This window comes from Hyperolius riggenbachi, chromosome 7, assembly GCF_040937935.1.
Source record: "Hyperolius riggenbachi isolate aHypRig1 chromosome 7, aHypRig1.pri, whole genome shotgun sequence".
In the NCBI taxonomy this organism is placed as follows: Eukaryota; Metazoa; Chordata; class Amphibia; order Anura; family Hyperoliidae; genus Hyperolius; species Hyperolius riggenbachi.
This window is the reverse complement of record NC_090652.1, coordinates 30,892,649-30,911,482: the sequence shown is the minus strand read 5'-3', so window position 1 is coordinate 30,911,482 and position 18,834 is coordinate 30,892,649. Positions and strand designations below refer to the sequence as shown.

The 18,834-nt window shown below is 44.8% G+C and overlaps 1 protein-coding gene across 2 annotated transcripts in view; it reads left to right on the top strand.

Annotated features, from left to right (window-relative positions):
- Window positions 1-327: 327 nt before the first annotated feature.
- The window catches only part of LOC137524233 (sulfotransferase 1C1-like), a 33,182-nt gene continuing 14,675 nt past the window's right edge, over window positions 328-18,834 (top strand). Inside the window, exon 1 of one of the 2 annotated variants that reach the window (XM_068243854.1) lies at window positions 328-435. The gene's annotated coding sequence lies outside the window, so the exon portion shown is untranslated. Of the gene's footprint in view, window positions 436-10,954; window positions 11,045-18,834 lie in introns of those variants that run through there. The other variant, XM_068243853.1, reaches the window with a different exon arrangement.

The following is an 18,834-nucleotide window of genomic DNA, read 5'->3' as shown; positions in this document are numbered from 1 at the left end:
GTCTTAGGGTTAGGCACCACCAGAGGAAACTTCTGGGTGAGAGTAGGAAGAAGTTAGGTTAGTAAAATATCAATATGTATTAAAAATATTAACTATATGAATAAAGCAGTACAATATAAGTTAAGTAAGTTAAACAATATTTTATCATGCTCTATGGGATCCAGAGCCTCCCCTCTACATAGGTGACTCTTTTCTTCCGGGCTGCTCTAAATTGGCGTTACACCTAAGAGGGTGGGAAACTTCCTTCCTTATTCCAGACGATCGGACGGCCTCTCTTGGCATGCAGACCCGATCATGTGTGTGTGTAGCTTATGTCATTATACACAGGAGGAGCCGACTCCCACATTGAGGAGCCTTTGTACAGCTGCTGCAGCTGGGAGATATTACAGGAGAGGACAAGGAAGTCTCCCCACATCTGAATCTAATCACTGCCCAGTAAGTGTGATACCATCTCTGCAATACTCTCTGCTTATCCTGGGCTGTCATTGCTGTGCTGGGGGGTAGGAAGGTGCTTTCCAAACTTCTTCATCAGTGTCCTTGTAGTGCTAAGGCTGGCACAGGAGTTTGCAATCAGTGCTGTTACTTTACTCAGAGGTTTCGTAGAAACACCCAAACAATCTAACGGCGGCATTCACAAACACTCCAGTGATGTAGCAATAGGAGGTGCAGAGGTAGCCATCACATCGGGGCCCCGCATGGCCCTCCCTCAACCGCAGTCAGTGTTAGCTCTCTATTGGTCCTGTGCTTCTAATAATCACTTCTATAGTTACTTTGAATAGTAGTAATCATTAGCAAGATGCTCCCCATCCCCTTCTTGCACCTCTGACACTGTGATTGTCCTTGGCAGGCTTTGGTGCGCCGTAACAATTGCTATGTATAGAGTGCTGGGAGGGGGGGGGCTCAATGCAAACTTGCACCTGGGCCCACAGCTCCTCAGCTACACCACTGAAACACTCCATGTATGCAGCATAGACTACAGTGTTTATTGTGGCTATTAGTGGCACCCGAATAACGGGCAGATTACACACCTTGCATTCACAACAGGTACAGTAAAGGAGGGCGTTAGCTTCAGCATAAGTTGTGCAGAAATTATCTTTGGCAGTGAATAGCAGAGCCCCCATACATGGTCTAAGGGTTAGGCACCACCGGGGGAGGGTGTTAGGGTTAGGCACCACCGGGGGAGGGTGTTAGGGTTAGGCACCAGCAGGGGGGTCTTAGGGTTAGGCACCACCGGGGGAGGGTGTTAGGGTTAGGCACCACCAGGGGGATGGTTAGGGTTAGGCACCACCAGGGGGGTCTTAGGGTTAGGCACCACCAGGGGGGGGTCTTAGGGTTAGGCACCACCGGGGGAGGGTGTTAGGGTTAGGCACCACCAGGGAGGTCTTAGGGTTAGGCACCACCAGGGGGGTCTTAGGTTTAGGCACCACCAAGGGGGGTCTTAGGGTTAGGCACCACCGGGGGGGGGTCTTAGGGTTAGGCACCACCAGGGGGGGTCTTAGGGTTAGGCACCACCAGGGGGGGTCTTAGGGTTAGGCACCACCGGGGGAGGGTGTTAGGGTTAGGCACCACCAGGGAGGGTCTTAGGGTTAGGCACCACCATGGGAGGGTGTTAGGGTTAGGCACCACCAAGGGGGGTCTTAGGGTTAGGCACCACCAGGGAGAGTGTTAGGGTTAGGCACCACCAGGAGGGGGTCTTAGGGTTAGGCACCACCAGGGAGAGTGTTAGGGTTTGGCCCCACCAGGGAGAGTGTTAGGGTTAGGCACCACCGGGGGAGGGTGTTAGGGTTAGGCACCACCAGGGGGGTCTTAGGCATAGGCACCACCAGGGGGGTCTTAGGGTTAGGCACCACCAGGGAGAGTGTTAGGGTTTGGCCCCACCAGGGAGAGTGTTAGGGTTAGGCACCACCGGGGGAGGGTGTTAGGGTTAGGCACCACCAGGGGGGTCTTAGGCATAGGCACCACCGGGGGGGTCTTAGGGTTAGGCACCACCAGGGAGAGTGTTAGGGTTAAGCACCACCAGGGAGAGTGTTAGGGTTAGGCACCACCAGGAGGGGGTCTTAGGGTTAGGCACCACCAGGGAGAGTGTTAGGGTTTGGCACCACCAGGAGGGGGTCTTGGGCTATTGCTACCAAAAGTGCTACGTATGTTAAGGAGAATAGTGGGTACAAGTAAAAAAAAAAAAGAATTATTCAAAAAGGCCGTGTAGGTTTTGAGAAAACGGAGTTTAAAAATACAAAGTTTTTAAACTGTCATTTTTCTTTGCATTTTCAAAATCGATTTTCTCAAAAACTACAAGGCTTTGCAAAATTATTTTTGTGACTTGTACCCACTATTCCCATATGTAGCATTAGCATGTATGGGGGCTTTGCTGTTCAAAGTCGGCACAAAAGTATGCGTAAATTAATTTCGAATGATTGTACAAAATCAATGACTTAACAATTTGTAATTAGGTATAGGCGGAATTGCGAAAATGTATGCAAAATGTAGTGTAATCGTAAATTAGCTAATCGCAATCATCACTGGTGAGAATGAAAAAAGTATAGAGAGGAAGACAGAATAATATGGATAGTAGAGTGGAGGTTACATGCAGGGCGGTATCTGGAGACAAGTTAAAGGATACCCGAGGTGACATGATAAGCTAGACATGGATATGTACAGTGCCTAGCACACAAATAATGAGGCTGTGTTCCTTTTTTTCTTTCTCTGCCTGAATGTGAGTAAACGCATAAAAGCCGCCGCGGGTACTCAGAGCAAGGCGGCTGATTCCGCATCCAACGCGGCAGGTTGCGCGCGTGGGTCTGCATCCACTGGCATGACGGAGCGCGATGAAACCGCCGCATGCCTTATGATTCCGCGTCAGATGCGGATGTTTGCACGCATAGGCATATTTCTGACAGTACTGAACGTAGAGGAACCGCCGCATGCTTGGACAGCGGTGCGACTGGTTCCGCATCCAACACAGCAGAAACATTACAACACATGTCTGGTGTGGCTGGGACTGATAGTCCACACAGGTTCAGGAGGACGCGCGCGCGGAGAGGCAGAGCCTTTATGACAGTCAGAAGGGAGTCAGCTGACCAAACCGGTCAGCTGACAATTCCAGCAGTTTTCATTGGTCCAGCACTTAGGGGTGGCGCTGGAGAGCGCTGGGGTATATACACTGGGTGCTGGTAATTTCTCTGGTGTCTGGTGTTGCGATCACTACGTGGTAGCACTCAGACCTTCTGTCAGTATCTGTGTTATTATCTGTGTTATTATCTAGACCAGTTTCCAAGGTGTTGATGACCAAGGAGCTCACACCTTAGTCTAGGAATCCTGTTATTATCTGTGTTATTATCTGAGTTATTATCTAGACCAGTTTCCAAGGTGTTGATGACCAAGGAGCTCACACCTTAGTCTAGGAATCCTGTTACCATCTGTGTTATTATCTAGACCAGTTCCGGGGTGTTGATGAGGGTCTACATGAAAAGGGCGCCGGTAAAAAAGGGCGCCTGGTGGAGCCCATATATACCAACTTCGGCTACAAAAAAGGCGCCTGGTGTAGCCCATATAAACTTCGGCTACAAAAAAGACTCTTGGTGTAGCCCATATAAAAACTTCGGCTAGAAAAAAAACTCTGGGATGTGTTAATTACTATTCCTCCTCCAGGCCGCCATGGATAGTGGGGGAATGAAATAATTTGGCTTCCAGCACTTGTAGGCCATATAAAAACTTAGACTAGAAAAAAAGGCAATAATATGGGCTACAAAGGGGCACCTTACTGTAGCCGAAAATCTTGTAGCCGGAGAAAATACAGGCTACAAAGGGGAGCCCGCTTGTAGCAGAAAACCTTGTAGCCGAAAAAATATGGGAGCCCGCTTGTAGCCTATATCAAAACTCGGGCGCCCTTTTCTACACCTTGTAGCCCATATTTCCAGAAATAACATTGATGTCTATGGCGGCGCCCTTTTCATACAGGCAGCTCGGGCGCCCTTTTCAACCGATCCCGTTGAGGATCTAGGAGCTCACACCCAAGTCTAGGCATTGTTGATTATTTGTTATGACCTTCTGCTTTCCTGACCACTCTTCTGATCTCTGATTAGGTACTTCGCTATATCTGATACTCTGTTGCCAAACTCCGCATCTGTCTCCTGTCTCTGTACTTTATCTGTCTGTGTGTTGACGACCTGGCCTGCCCGACCTCGAGAACTATCTCCCCAGCTAGAGATAGTTCACAGTCTGTTTGTGACATCCCTCCATTGGTGTCACTCACACTCTGGTCCTTCCCACTCTCAGCCTGACTCCGCCCCTTGGGGAGCCTCAGGCCTTTGGAAGGAGCCTGTTCTCTGGGCAATACCCTTTACTGCCTTGCACCCTCTATACGGGTGCTCTCCTCAAAGTATTACTGTTGCACATAACACTCATATTACCTGGTGTCCAGAGGTTAGAGATATATCTGATTATCGGTGATACTGCAGATCATCAATAATCGGGTATATATCTGTATTCTCGGTGATACTGCAGATCACCGGTAATCAGATCCTCTCTGTGTTACACCGATCGTTACACTGAAAGAGTTAAACATCAAGTATGTAAGTTGTTGACTCAGTCCTGACTCAGACAGGGAGTGACTACAGTGTGACCCTCACTGATAAGAAATTCCATCTATAAAACACTTTCCTAGCAGAAAATGGCTTCTGAGAGCAGGAAAGAGATAATAAGGGTAAATAGTTCATAGATTTTAGCTCTGGCATACTTCAATGAATGTGTCGCTGAGCAAAAACAATAAAACAGTTAAAACTTAATAAGTAGATTTAAACATAAAATAAAATGGTGGAATATCTTAAAAAGTCATTTTAGGAAGATTCTGTAACGATTGGTGTTAGCAACACAGATTTTTCTGATTATTGGTGATCTGCAGTATCACCAATAATACAGATACTATACCTGATTATATGGTGATCTGCAGAATCACCAATAATGCGAGTATAGCTAGACACAGGACACCTAATGTGGTATTGTGTTTGGTGCAACAGTAATAAGAGAAGTTATCTCCCGAGGAGCGGGAGACACAGACAATATTGCAGCCAAGGATCCCCTGAGGGGCAGGGGATTCAGACTGCACTGCAGCCAGTGGACGCCTGAGCAGCAGGGACCACTGGCGGTGATAAAGAAAATGATCACCTGAAGGGCAGGTGACCCAGGCTAAACGATAGCTTAGGATTCACTGAGGAGCAGGGAATACAGACTATACTGCAGCCAAGAATTCCCTGAGGAGCAGGGAATTCAGATAGTACTGCAGCCAGTGGACACCTGAGGAGCAGGGACCACTGACTGTGCTGCAAGTGTGGTCACAGGTGGAATGACTGATTAAGACTGTATTACAGCCAAGGATTCCCTGAGGAGCAGGGAAACAGACTGTACTGCAGCCAGTGGACCCCTGAGGAGCAGGGACCACTGACTGTGCTGCAAGATGATCTCCTGAGGGGCAGGTGATCAACAGACACTATTTGCAGCTAACCGACACCTGAGGAACGAGTGTCACAGATAGTACAGTAAGACTGATCACCTAAGGGTTAGGTGACAGCCCTTAAGGTTTCCCTTACTAGTGGAAGACCCACTAGTGGGGATAGAAAGGTCAGACAAGCAAGGTCAGCAACGAACGGACAGATACAGTACAGAGGCGGAAGACTGATTCGGTATCCAGGTACAGGCAGAGTCGGCAACAGTAGACAGATAGGCAGAAGTACCGAATCAGCAACCAAGAGAGTAGTCAGGAGAGCGAGAGATCATAACAGATAATACAGTAGTAATATAGCAATCCTAGTCTAGGTGTGAAGTCCTTGGTTTCAACACCTGGGAACCAGACTAACAGATGTACAACAGCTATATAGCAATAACCTAGTCTAGGTGTGAAGTCCTTGGTTTCAACACCTGGGAACTAGACTAAAGAATGGTACACAAGTCTACCAATGTAATAGTACTTAAAGCTAGCAACAGAATCTGACTAAGTGTGAATTCCCAGCTCCGGCTGGTTCTAACACACTGTAAGATCTGACTAGGGTCTGAACGCTCACACGTTAGCATTCGCAACAGCAGACAACTTGCAACTGACAGGCAAGTCCTATAAATACCCAGAGCGCTCCACAGCACCGCCCCAGTCACTCAGCCAATCCGGAGCATAGCTGGAGTCAGCTGATCGGCCTGATCAGCTGACTCCCCTTCTACTTGCATAAATGTCCTGTCGCCTGGCGCGCGCGTGCGTAGCTCTTAATCTGTGTGCACTAGAAGAACCAGGCGAACCAGCAGCATGTAGCTGCTCGGCACAAGCCGCCGGCTGGAACGCGGAGATGGCCGCCCTGCCGCTTGCCAGCGGCATCTCCGCTATCCTTTACAGATTCCCTCTCAATTCGGTAAAATTATCAAATCGAATGGTCGATCGTACAGCAAAAACGCTAGATGTATGGGCACTTTCAGGATTTTGAATTGTATCCTTTGTGTGGTAGGCAGCCAAATGTGGGGCTGACAGAGCAGGATCTGTTAAAGAGAGCCTGAGATGGGCTCACGAAATAAAAAAATTAAAAAACTAGGCTACCTGATCCGGGGGGCTGAGCAGATCAGGTAGCCTCCAAAACCGCCGCTCCTATGGGCAGCAATACTGGAATGAGAGATTCATTCTTTCACAGCAGTGCGCAGGGAGGCGGGGGAGCGGCAGCAGGCGTGGCTAGGAGAGAGAGCTGCTTGATGGCAGCTCTGAAAGCACTGCAGGAATGAACCTGGCGGGCGTTTTGAACAGAGAATCCCTCTGCCACATGTTTACCTCTGAGATAGCAACAAATATTGGGGCGGTGGGGAAGGCAGATTGTTGGGGGCACAGAGGCATGTCATGAGGCAAAGAACATGTCTCTATGTCCCATCTGCCCCCTCCCCCCCTAAACAACCGCCTCGGGTTCTCTTTAACTATTTTGGTTCCTGGACGTAGAAACTACGTCCAGGAACCATGCGTGCTCGTGCACGCGCACTCCCGGCCGCATATTCGGTAGCCAAGGAATCAATGTATCGGGCTATGGTGCCCGATCACTGATTCCTCTCCCCCGCTGAAAAAGCGACAGCTTCTCTCGGAAGCTGTGCTTTTTCTGGCCGTTCCCTCCCAGATGAGTCACTCTAAGCGTGTGTTACGCTTAGAGTGACGTCATGTAAACAAACTCATGGCCGCCATCTTGTGGCCAAAAAGTAAAACTACAACTAAAATTAAAAAAAAAAATAACACACAATTACATTATAAAACTATAATACCCAATACCCAATACCCAAATAAAATGTTTATTATAAAAAAAAAAAACCATTACAATAAAAAAAAAACATGTAAATATTTACCAAAGGGTCTAAACTTTTTAAATATCAATGTAAAGATGAAATATTTCTATTTTTTTTTTTTTACTTTAAACTTGTTAATAGTGATAGATGCAAAACGGAAAAAATGCACCTTTTTTCCAAATAAAATATTGGCGCCATACATTGTGATAGGGACATAATTTTAATGGTGTAATAACCGGGACATATGGGCAAATACAATACATGAGTTTTAATTATGGAGGCATGTATTATTTTAAAACTATAATGGCTGAAAACTGAGAAATGATTTTTCCGTTTTTTTCTTATTCTTCCTGTTAAAATGCATTTACAGTAAAGTGGCTCTTAGCAAAATGTACCCCCCAAAGAAAGCCTAATTGGTGGCGGAAAAAACAAGATATAGATCGGTTAATTGTGATAAGTAGTGATAATGTTATAGGCTAATGAATGGGAGGTGAACATTTCTCAAGTGAAAACGACGGAACCTGAATGGGTTAAAAGAGAGGTCCAAGCTAATAAAAAAAAATCAAAATCTACTTACCTGGGGCTTCCTCCAGCCCCTGTCAGCCGTCCTGTGCCTTCACCGCAGCTCCGAGCGGGTCACGTGATTTGCGCCTGCACAGTACAGACCTGATGACGTCAGCTAGACCCTAGTTTCTCAACATGCGGTACGCGTACCCCAGGGGGTACTTCTGATGGTTCCAGGGGGTACACAGGCTTGAGATACTTGACCAAGAGTAACAAATTTAGAGTTTTAGAAAATTATAAATCCTATATAAACACCAAATTTGTATTTTTTTCTAATTAAAAGCAACAGTAAATGCTAGGTAATTGTTTAGAACCAATTATCATGTACTACGATTAAATATGTATTTGTTAAGGGGTACTTGTGATAATATTTACCATGCCAGGGGGTACTTGGTGTGTACAGGGTATTATAAGGGGTACATACCAATAAAATGTTGAGAAACACTGAGCTAGACCATGTGACCCGTGCCGTGGAGCACACAAGAAGCCCACCTGGCGAGGTTGGCTTCTGCAACGGAGGACACCGGCAGTGAGCGGAGCTGTGGTGAGGGCACAGGACGTCTGCCAGGGGCTGAAGTAAGACCCAGGTAAGTGGATTTAGATTTTTTTATTAGCCTGGATGTATCCTTTAAAGCATGAAGTTAAAGAGAAACTCCAACCAAGAATTGAACTTTATCCCAATCAGTAGCTGATACCCCCTTTTACATGAGAAATACAATGATTTTCACAAACAGACCATCAGGGGGCGCTGTGTGACTAATTTTGTGCTGAAACCCCTCCCACAAGAGGCTCTGAATACCGCGGTACTCTGGGCAAACTGCCACAATGTAACAATGTTCACAGACAGGAAATGGCTGTTTAAAGCTGTCTGTAACAGCCAGAGCAGCTAGAAACAGCTACATAACTTGCCCACAGTAACAATGTCACCATGTATTACATGTCAGAATGTGAATCTGGGAAAGGAAAGATTTTACAATGAGCAAACACTGACTAAATCATTTATACATAATTATTGTAAAAATGAAGCACTTTTTTTAATTAAATCATTTTCACTGGAGTTCCTCTTTAAGAAGCACTTTAAAATCACCAGAAATCGCTCCGGAAAACACAATACCTCCCAACTTTTTGAGATGAGAAAGAGGGACACTTAAGCCACGCCCCTGCCACACCCCTGATCACGCCCCTGTCACACTCCTAGTCACACACCATAAAGATTTTATAAGAAAAGTATGTTGTTTTATAATTCAAACCACACTGGTCCTTTCTATCCTGCTTCATTTTCCTTCATAGTAACATTTTAAAATTAGTAATATTTCAATTCAAAGGATGGGAATAACGTTTAGAGTCAATCAAACACGTTTTTCAGTAGAAAAAAAAAATATATTTACATAGAAAGAGGGACAAAGTCCTAAAAGAGGGACAAATAAGGAGGAAAGGGGGACAGGGCTCCCAAAGAGGGGCTGTGCCTCCGAAAGAGGGACAGTTGGGAGCTGTGAAACACTGCTATAATCACAACAAAAAGCTCTTTGTGAAATACAATCGCTATTTCTAGCAGGCCTCAGCCTTGAGGTCCCACAACAACCGCAGGTGGGCTGCTCTGTGCTATATTACAGCTCCACAACTGTCACGGATGTTTGCTTGCACACAATAGACTGCTAGCAGCATGGGAGGAGGCTGGCTGAAATTCAGATGGCAAGACTTCAAGCAAAAGGAAAGCATTTATTTATTGTATTTATAAAGCGCCAACATATTATGCAGCGCTGGACATTAGTTAAGGTTACAGACAATATTTACTGATCTACAGCAATAAGACAATACAGGAATACATGCAAACAGGGCCGGTTATAGACTTTTTGCCGCCTGAGGTGAACTTGTAAAGATGCCTGCCAACCAACCCCCCCCCCCCCCCCGCTCCCTCAGGTAGTATAATTGCCCCCAGTATAGGTAGCCTGCAGGGGGAAGCAGCCAGGATGGGGGGCAGCGGGCTCCGCTCTCCCCCTCTAGCTATTCGCTCTGTGTAAAAGTATCAGGCAGCGGGAGGGGAGCAATGACTCACCCTCCTTACGTTCCAGCGTGCGTTCCACCTCTCCTCACTTCCTGCAAAGCCGCCCACTTTACTTCCGCAAGTGGAGGGGGAGAGCGGATGGGGGACCCAGGTAAGGGAGGGGGGGTCCGACCACCTTCCCCACCGCTGTGCCCGCTGCCCACCTTCCTGGCTGCTACTGACCTTCCTAGCTGCTACTTCCTACAGCTCGGGAGTTGGGCGCTTATTCTCATTTTAGATCATTCTGAGTTGCAAATTGAACTGAGCAGAATGAAGCACTCATCTACATTTACGGCAGTTTTATTGTAAAAGCTGAATTCAGCCACTGTCAGGTTTGCCAAATCGTCCCTTTAAATCAGGCATGGGCAAACTTGGCCCTCCAGCTGTTAAGGAACTACAAATCCCACAATGCATTTGCCTTTATGAGTCATGACTGTGGCTGTCAGACTCCTGCAATGTATTGTGGGACTTGTAGTTCCTCAACAGCTGGAGGGCCAAGTTTGCCCATGCCTGCTTTAAAGACTAACACATGTAAGCTATACATGTTCTGGATGTACATAATCAGTGCTTAAAGTCTACCAGAGACCACATAATATTAAGAATCGATACCTGCCCCGGGCTTTCTCTAGCCCCATAAGCACCACTGAGTCCCTCGCTGTCCTCCCGTGCTCTCCCGTTTATCCGCAATCAGCCCCGGTACCTGTCTCAGTTGTGTCAGTCTGGGTCTTCTGCGCATGTGTGTGAGGTCTGCGCACTGATGTGACTGAGCCAGTTACCGGGGCTGATTGCGGCTGAACAGCAGACTGCGAGAGGACGGCGAGGGACTCAGTGGTGTTTATGGGGCTGGAGGAAGCCCGGGGTAAGTATCGAGTCTTACTATTATGTGGTCTCTGGTTTACTTTAAACAGCATGTAATGAGCCACAAAACCTGTATTATTCATATGTGTCAGTAGTTAAAGGGATGGTTTGTGAACACGCTGGCCGGCGTCCATGTACAGCACGTGCAGCACTGTGCACTGAAGTTATCTATTCAACTGGGATCCAAGGTCACTTCACAGTAAGATCAGAAACAACCCTCACCTGTTCTCACCCTTCCCTGCGGGAAATCCGAGCACCGGAGGCAAAGCGCAACAAAGCAAGGTAGGGTGACCCGCATTTCCCAAGAATGGTTTACAGTAAACCCGAGACAATGATAGAGCAAGGATTTATACTCCATTATTTATCCTTCTCCCTCTGTCTGTCCTCCAATCACTGTCTCTCCATCCCTCTCCCACCCTTCTACCCCCTAAAACAAAATTCAACATAGTCTTAAAGAGTTTTTTATGTATTTATATAGCACTGACATCTTCTGCAGCACTTTACAGAGTACACAGTCATGTCACTGACTTTCCTCAGAGGAGCTCACAATCTAATCCTACCATAGTCATATTCTATTCTCCTATCATATTATTATTATGTATTTATATAGCACTGACATCTTCTGCAGCACTTTACAGAGTACATAGTCATGTCACTGACTGTCTTCAGAGGAGCTCACAATCTAATCCCACCATAGTCATAGTCTAATGTCCTGTCATATTATTATGATGTATTTATATAACACTGACATCTCCTGTAGCACTGTGCAGAGTACATACGTCACTGACTGTACTCAGGAGCTTACAATCAAATCCCTATCATAGTCTAATGCCCTGCTATAGTATTACTGTTATTTTGAATTTACAGTACATAGCACTGACAACTCCTGCAGCACTTTATAGAGTGCATTGTCTTCAGAGGAGCTCACAGTCTAATCTTTACCATAGTCATAGTCTAATGTCCCAACATATCATTATGATGTATTTATATAGCACTGGCATCCTCTGCAGCACTTTACAGAGTACATAGTCATGTCGCTAACTGTCCTCAGAGGAGCTCACAATCTAATCCCTGTCATAGTCATGGTCTAATGTCCTACCATATTATTATTTTGTATTTATATAGCACTGACATCTCCTGCAGCACTATACAGAGTACATACGTCACTTACTGTCCTCAGAGGAGCTTACAATCAAATCCCTATCATAGTCTAATGTCCTGCCATAGTATTACAGTTATTATGTATTTACAGTATATAGCACTTACAACTCCTGCAGCACTGTACAGAGTACATAGTCATGTCACTGACTGTGTTCAGTGGAGCTCACAATCTAATACTACCATAGTCATAGTCTAATGTCCTACCATGTTATTATGTTGTGCGTGGCTGAGAGAGACCTTTCAGGAATCCTTGATGGTCATGGGATTTCCCTAGCCTCTGTGCTTACATTAACCTTCTTAGCGGTATGGACGAGCTCGGCTCGTCCATTACCGCCGGAGGGCGCCGCTCAGGCCCCGCTGGGCCGATTTTCACAAATTTTTTTTTCAAACATGCAGCAAGCACTTTGCTTGCTGCGTGTTGATTCTGATCGGCGCCGCTGCGCTGCTATCCGCTAGCTATCATGTAGCTAGCTAGGCTAGCTACATGATAGGGAAATTTAAAAAAAAAAAAATACTGCTGCACATGCACCCTGGCGCTCTTAATAGAACGCCAGGGTGGTTAAAGAGGAGCTGTAACCATGACTGAACTTAATTCCAATCAGTAGCGGATACCCCTTACCCACCAGAAATATTACCTTTTCCCCAAACAGATATTCAGGGGGCTCTGTATGGCTGATATTGTAGTGAAACCCCTCCCACAGTGTGATGTCAGCAGCTAGGTATTGACATCACACTGTGGGAGCCTTGTTGCACCGTGAGAAATAACAGCTGTTTCTAACTGCCAAAAAAATCAGCATCTCTTTCCAGTGACATCACCTATAAAAATGCCACCATGTGATAAATGTCAGAATGTAAATCAGTGATAAATGTCAGAATGTAAATCAGGGAGAGGAAAGATTTTACAATGGGAAAACACTGACTTAATAATTTATACATAAGCATTGTAAAGATTAAGCACTTTTTTTTCATTACATTATTTTCACTGCAGTTCCTCTTTAAAAGACCTCTGTCGCAAAAATCTTAAAGAGAAACTCCGACCAAGAATTGAACTTTATCTCAATCAGTAGCTGATACCCCCTTTTACATAAGAAATCTATTCCTTTTTACAAACAGACCATCAGGGGGCGCTGTATGACTGATATTGTGGTGAAACCCCTCCCACAAGAAACTCTGAGGACCGTGGTACTCTTGGCAGTTTCCTGTCTGTGAACCTTGTTGCATTGTGGGAAATAGCTGTTTACAGCTGTTTCCTACTGCCAAAAAAGCATGCAGCAGCTGCATCACCTGCCAACAGTAAAAATGTCACCATGTAATAAATGTCAGAATGTAAATCAGGGATTTCAAAGATTTTACAATGGGCAAACACTGACTAAATCATTTATACATCATTATTGTAAAAATGAAGCACTTTTTTATTACATTATTTTCACTGGAGTTCCTCTTTAAAATGTAAAATACAAGTAAACGTATACAAATAAGAAGTACGTATCTTCCAGAGTAAAATGAGCCATAAATTACTTTTCTCCTATGTTGTCACTTACAGTAAGTAGTAGAAATCTGACATTACCGACAGATTTTGACCTAGCCCATCTTCCCATGGGGGTTTCTCAGGGTTCTCTTTACTCTTAAAAGCACTTAGTGAATGGCAGTTGCTCCGTCCAACTGCCAAAGAAGTGTACGGTAGGCAGGCTGACCAGCAATGCATCAGTGTATAAATCTTTTTCAGGGAGACTCTTTATAAAGAATAAAGGCCATGCTGAGAATCCCCTATTAAAGAGTAACTGTTAGGCATAAAATACTAAATCAATTATCTATTGCAGGCTATTAATTTGTTTTTAAAAAAGGATGCTAACAAGGCAATTCAAAAGTTTAAATAAATCTTATTTTTTTCCCAATTAGCTTTTCTTTCCTCATGCCCCCAGGCTCTAACAGCGTACGCAAAAGAGAAGTGACATGCAGGCTGAATCAGCCTGTCACTCACCTCTCTCCTCTCTCTTATTGGCCGCCTGGTCTCCCCTTTTCTGTGTGGATGCAGCGGCAGCTACGGCGCAGGGAGGGGGGCCAGAGGCTGTCTCCTGTCACTGTACTCGGCCCCCTTCCTCCAGTGTCATGTCCGCACTCCTGCCGCATCTGCCACTGCCGCACTTCCCCTCCCCCTCGCACTGCACATTGGGGAAGGATAAAAACAGCGCACACAGACTCACCTAATAATGGTTCCAGGTGCTGCAGGTCCCTTCAATACTCTCTGCACTACCGCCGGCGATAGTGCAGAGAATAGATGGGAACGGCAGCGCTTGGATCCATTAGTAGGCGAGTTTGTGCCTGCTGCATTTATCCTCCCCGCTGTGCTCAGAATCAGTGCGGGGAGGAGGGGAATCGGGTTGGGGGGAAATCTACCATGGAGGAAACAAGATGGCCACTGCCAGGCGGAGGATAGACATTGAGATTGAATTGAAACACAATGGAAAGTAAATGGCATCCAATACATGGACAGTCCAATACATCTGTTATGTAAGTAGAGCAAGTATTTATTTACATATGTATTTTTTTTTTGGGGGGGGGGGGGACTTATTATGGCTAACAGTTGCTCTTTAAGAGATGGACTAACCCAAAACCTGTCGGTAATGTCAGATTTCTACTACCTACTGTAAGTGACAGCAACATAGGAGAAATGTAATTTATGGCCCATTTTACTCTGGAAGAAACATACTTCTTATTTCTATGTGTTTTACATTTAAAGGTGTCAACATTTCAGCGAATATTTAAAGGATACCCACCCAAAGTGACATGTGACATGATGAGACAGACATGTGTATGTACAGTGCCTAGCACACAAATAACTACGATGTGTTCCTTTTTTCTTTCTCTGTCTGAAAGAGTTAAATATCAGGTATGTAAGTGGCTGACTCAGACAGGAAGTGACTACAGTGTGACCCTCACTGATTAGAAATTCCAACTATAAAACACGTTCCTAGCAGAAAATGGCTTCTGAGAGCAAGAAAGAGATAAAAATGGGAATTTCTTATCAGTGAGGGTCACACTGTAGTCACTTCCTGTCTGAGTCAGGACTGAGTCAGCCACTTACATACCTGATATTTACCTCTTTCAGGCACAGAAAGAAAAAAAGGAACACAGCATAGTTATTTGTGTGCTAGGTACTGTACATACACATGTCTATCTCATCATGTCACATGTCACATGTCACTTCGGGTATCCTTTAAGCAGACCTTAACTCAGAACTTCTTCTCTGCTCCAAAAGATAAGCAACAGCATAATAACATTTTATTGTTACAGCTTACAGGACTCCTGCAATAAATCTGCAGTGCGTCTACTTCCTGCTTTCTTGGAAGCAGCCATAGGGTTAACATTATGTGGTTACAAATTAGCTGCTCTGCTGAGGCAGCCAGCTGACACAGCTGAGAGATCAAATTGCAGTTGCGTCACATATTAGGGGGAATTAGACAGGCTAAACTCTCTAAATACATACAGGGTGGATTTCTCTCTGTTTTCCTTCTGTCCTGTGCAAGAGTTCAGGAGTCAGGACCACTTTAGCCTGCCTATTTATTAGGTATGCAGTACCCTGTGTTGTTCACAAGGTGGCAACATCGCTCCATTTATCTCTGTACAGCACATAATTAATGGACAACTGTAGTGAGAAGAAATATGGAGGCTGCCATATTTATTTCCTTTTAAACAATACATGTTGTCTGGCAGCCCTGCTGATGTATTTGGCTGCAGTAGTGTCTGAATCACACCTGAAACAAGCATGCAGCTAACCTTGTCATATGTGACAATAATGCCAGGAACATTATTGGGTAAAAGTATTAGAGGCAGAGGATCAGCACGACAGCCAGGCAACTGGTATTGCTTAAAGGATACATCCAGGCTTTTTTTTTTTTAAATCCACTTACCTGGGGCTTCCTCCAGCCCGTGGCAGCCGTCCTGTGCCCTCGCCGCAGCTCCGGTGGCTCCCGGTCTTCTCCGCTGGCGCAGCTGACCTCGCCAGGTTGGGTTCCGGGTCGGCTTCTTCTGCGCTCCATCACGTGGTTCACGTGGTCTCTCCGACGTCATCAGGATGGTACTGCGCAGGCCTGGGAGCCACCGGAGCTGCGGCGAGGGCACAGGACGGCTGCCACGGGCTGGAGGAAACCCCAGGTAAGTGGATCTCTTTTTTTTTTTTTTTTTTTTGTATTTAAAATTTTTATTTTTTCAAATAAATGCCAATACAAACAATTCCAACATTGCACAAGAAGAACAACTTGCATAAAATTACATACCCCTTATAGAGGAAGCATATACTATTACATGAAATGGGATCTAAATAGCTATAATAAAGCCTTTGGAATGGTATCTCATAATCCAACGGTTATTTGTATGATAATGAGGAAAATGACTGATATCTTGAAGGTTGGATATTGCATCTCACTATTGGTGGGGGAATTTCCCCGACCATCCACATCATAGTAAAGTATAAAGAGGAACTAGAAAGAGCAGAACAGAAGAAAGAGGAGAGTGAGAAAGGGAAAAGATAGAAAAGAGATAGAAGAGTAGAGAAAAGGTGGTTGCCAGCCTTGAAAAACCTCTGATTCCATCATTATGGACAAAACGATTGATTACAATACAATAGAATTCCATATCTTATCAAATATATGCATCTTATCTTGCAGAACTGCTGTTAAATGCTCCATTTTATAGATGTATTTCACTCTGTTACGGACTTCCAAGATAGAAGGCCCAAGTGGGTCTTTCCAGTGTTTAGATATGGTGCATCTAGCAGCTGTCAAAAAGTAGTTTATAAGTTTTTGTTTATGTCCCTTCAGACGTGGTAGGGGTTTGGCCAAAATGCAAATCCAGGGGTCCATAGGAATGATTATATCCGTTATTTGTTGTATCAATTGGATGACTTCCAGCCAAAATTGTTGAGCAATTGGGCAGAGCCAGAATAGATGTTGAATTGTACCGTCTTGGCCACAGTTTCTCCAGCATGTTGGTGAGATTGCTAAATTCCATTTATGGAGCCTGGCTGGGGTGTTGTACCATAAGAAAAGAATTTTATATATATTTTCCTTTGTGGTGACACATATCGACGTTTTTGCTGCATTAAGCCAAATTTTTGTCCAGGTTTTTAAATCTGTGGTTGTATTTAGGGCCATGTCCCAATATTTCATGTATTTGTGCTGGAAGTTAGAGTCTGATCGTTCCGGAGAGTTGAACCATGTATACAGAGATGAGATTAAACCTGGTTGCAAGGGGCCTGATTCCCAAATAGCCTCAAACTCTGTTTTCCTGGGAAACTCCAGGGAGGGGGATATAGTGAGGATAAAATGCCGTATTTGCATATATTGCAGATAATATGAATCTGTAAGTGAGACCCTCTCTTTTAAGATTTCAAACGTATATATCTTTCCTGAAAAAGGATCTATTAGATCAGAGATATATCTTATGTTTTTTTGGGCCCAGATTGAGGATGACGGGTAGTGAAGGCCTGGAATAAATTTGGGATTACCAAAAATGGGGACAAGGCCCGAGCTCGCCGGAAACAATGTGTAGCGTCTGCATAAAACAGTCCAAAGTTTCAGATTAGATCTTATTGAGGAGTACACCAATGCTGTTTCCCTAGGGATCAGGCCCGACCCCCACAGAAGTGCGCTAGGATGGATTGGGTGTATAATAGAAAATTCAATCTGGGTCCACCGGGCATGAGGACCTCTCTCGTACCATGCTACCATTTGTCTGACTTGACTAGCTATATAATAAGTGTAGATATTCGGTACTGACATACCCCCAAACTGTCTTTGATGAGTGAGAACCGATTTAGGTATTCTTGGGGCTTTTTTATGCCAAATAAAACGCATCAATGCTTTCTGTAGGGGAAGGAGATGAGACCGGGGCATCCATACGGGAATGGAGGAGAAAATGTATACTAATTTAGGTAAGGAGTTCATTTTAAAAGCTGCCATGCGGCCCATCCATGAAATATTGTAATCTTTCCATTTCTCCAGGTCTTTTATGATTCTAGATACTAGTGGGGTGATATTATGTTGTATGAGTTTAGCTGAATTTTTACATATAAATATTCCCAGGTACTTTAGTTTCTCCTCTTGCCACCTATATGGAAATCTAGATCGCAACCCCTCCAATGTTTGAGCTGCTAAATAAAATGGGAGGGCCTCTGATTTTTTTTCGTTAATTTTATAATTGGAAAACCTTCCATACCTGGAGAGCTCCACATGCAGATTGGCTAAAGAAACGTGGGGGTTAGTAACGGATAATAGCACGTCATCCGCAAAAAGTGAAAGCTTGTACTCTGAATTTCCCACCTTTACCCCTTGTATATCAGGGCTGCCCCTTATCCTAGCTGCCAATGGTTCGATAGAGAGCGCAAACAGTAATGGGGACAGAGGGCAGCCCTGACGTGTGCCATTAGAAATTGTGAAAAATTGGTTGGGATCAGTAAATGGAATTTTAAGCGCTACTTTGAGGTTTGAATACAGTTTCTGAAGTACATCTATAAATATTCCCCCGAATCCCATCGTCCTCAAGGTTTGAAACAGGAAAGGCCAGCACAACCTGTCAAAGGCCTTTTCCGCGTCTAGGCTCAGTAGGATTGAAGGTATCTTATGGTAATTAATGTGGTCCACTAAATCTATAGTGCGGCGGATGTTGTCACCTGCATATCGCCCTGTCACGAATCCCACTTGATCTGTATTTATTAGTGAGGGGAGAATTGGGGATAATCTATTAGCTAAAACTTTAGTAAAAATTTTTAGGTCGGTATTCAATAAAGAGATGGGTCTATAGTTTTTTACGTCTAAAGGGTCCTTTTCTGCCTTTGGAATGACAACCATATGGGATTTAAGCATTGAATCGGGAATTGGGTCAAGACCCATAAAACCATTGAATAGAGTGAC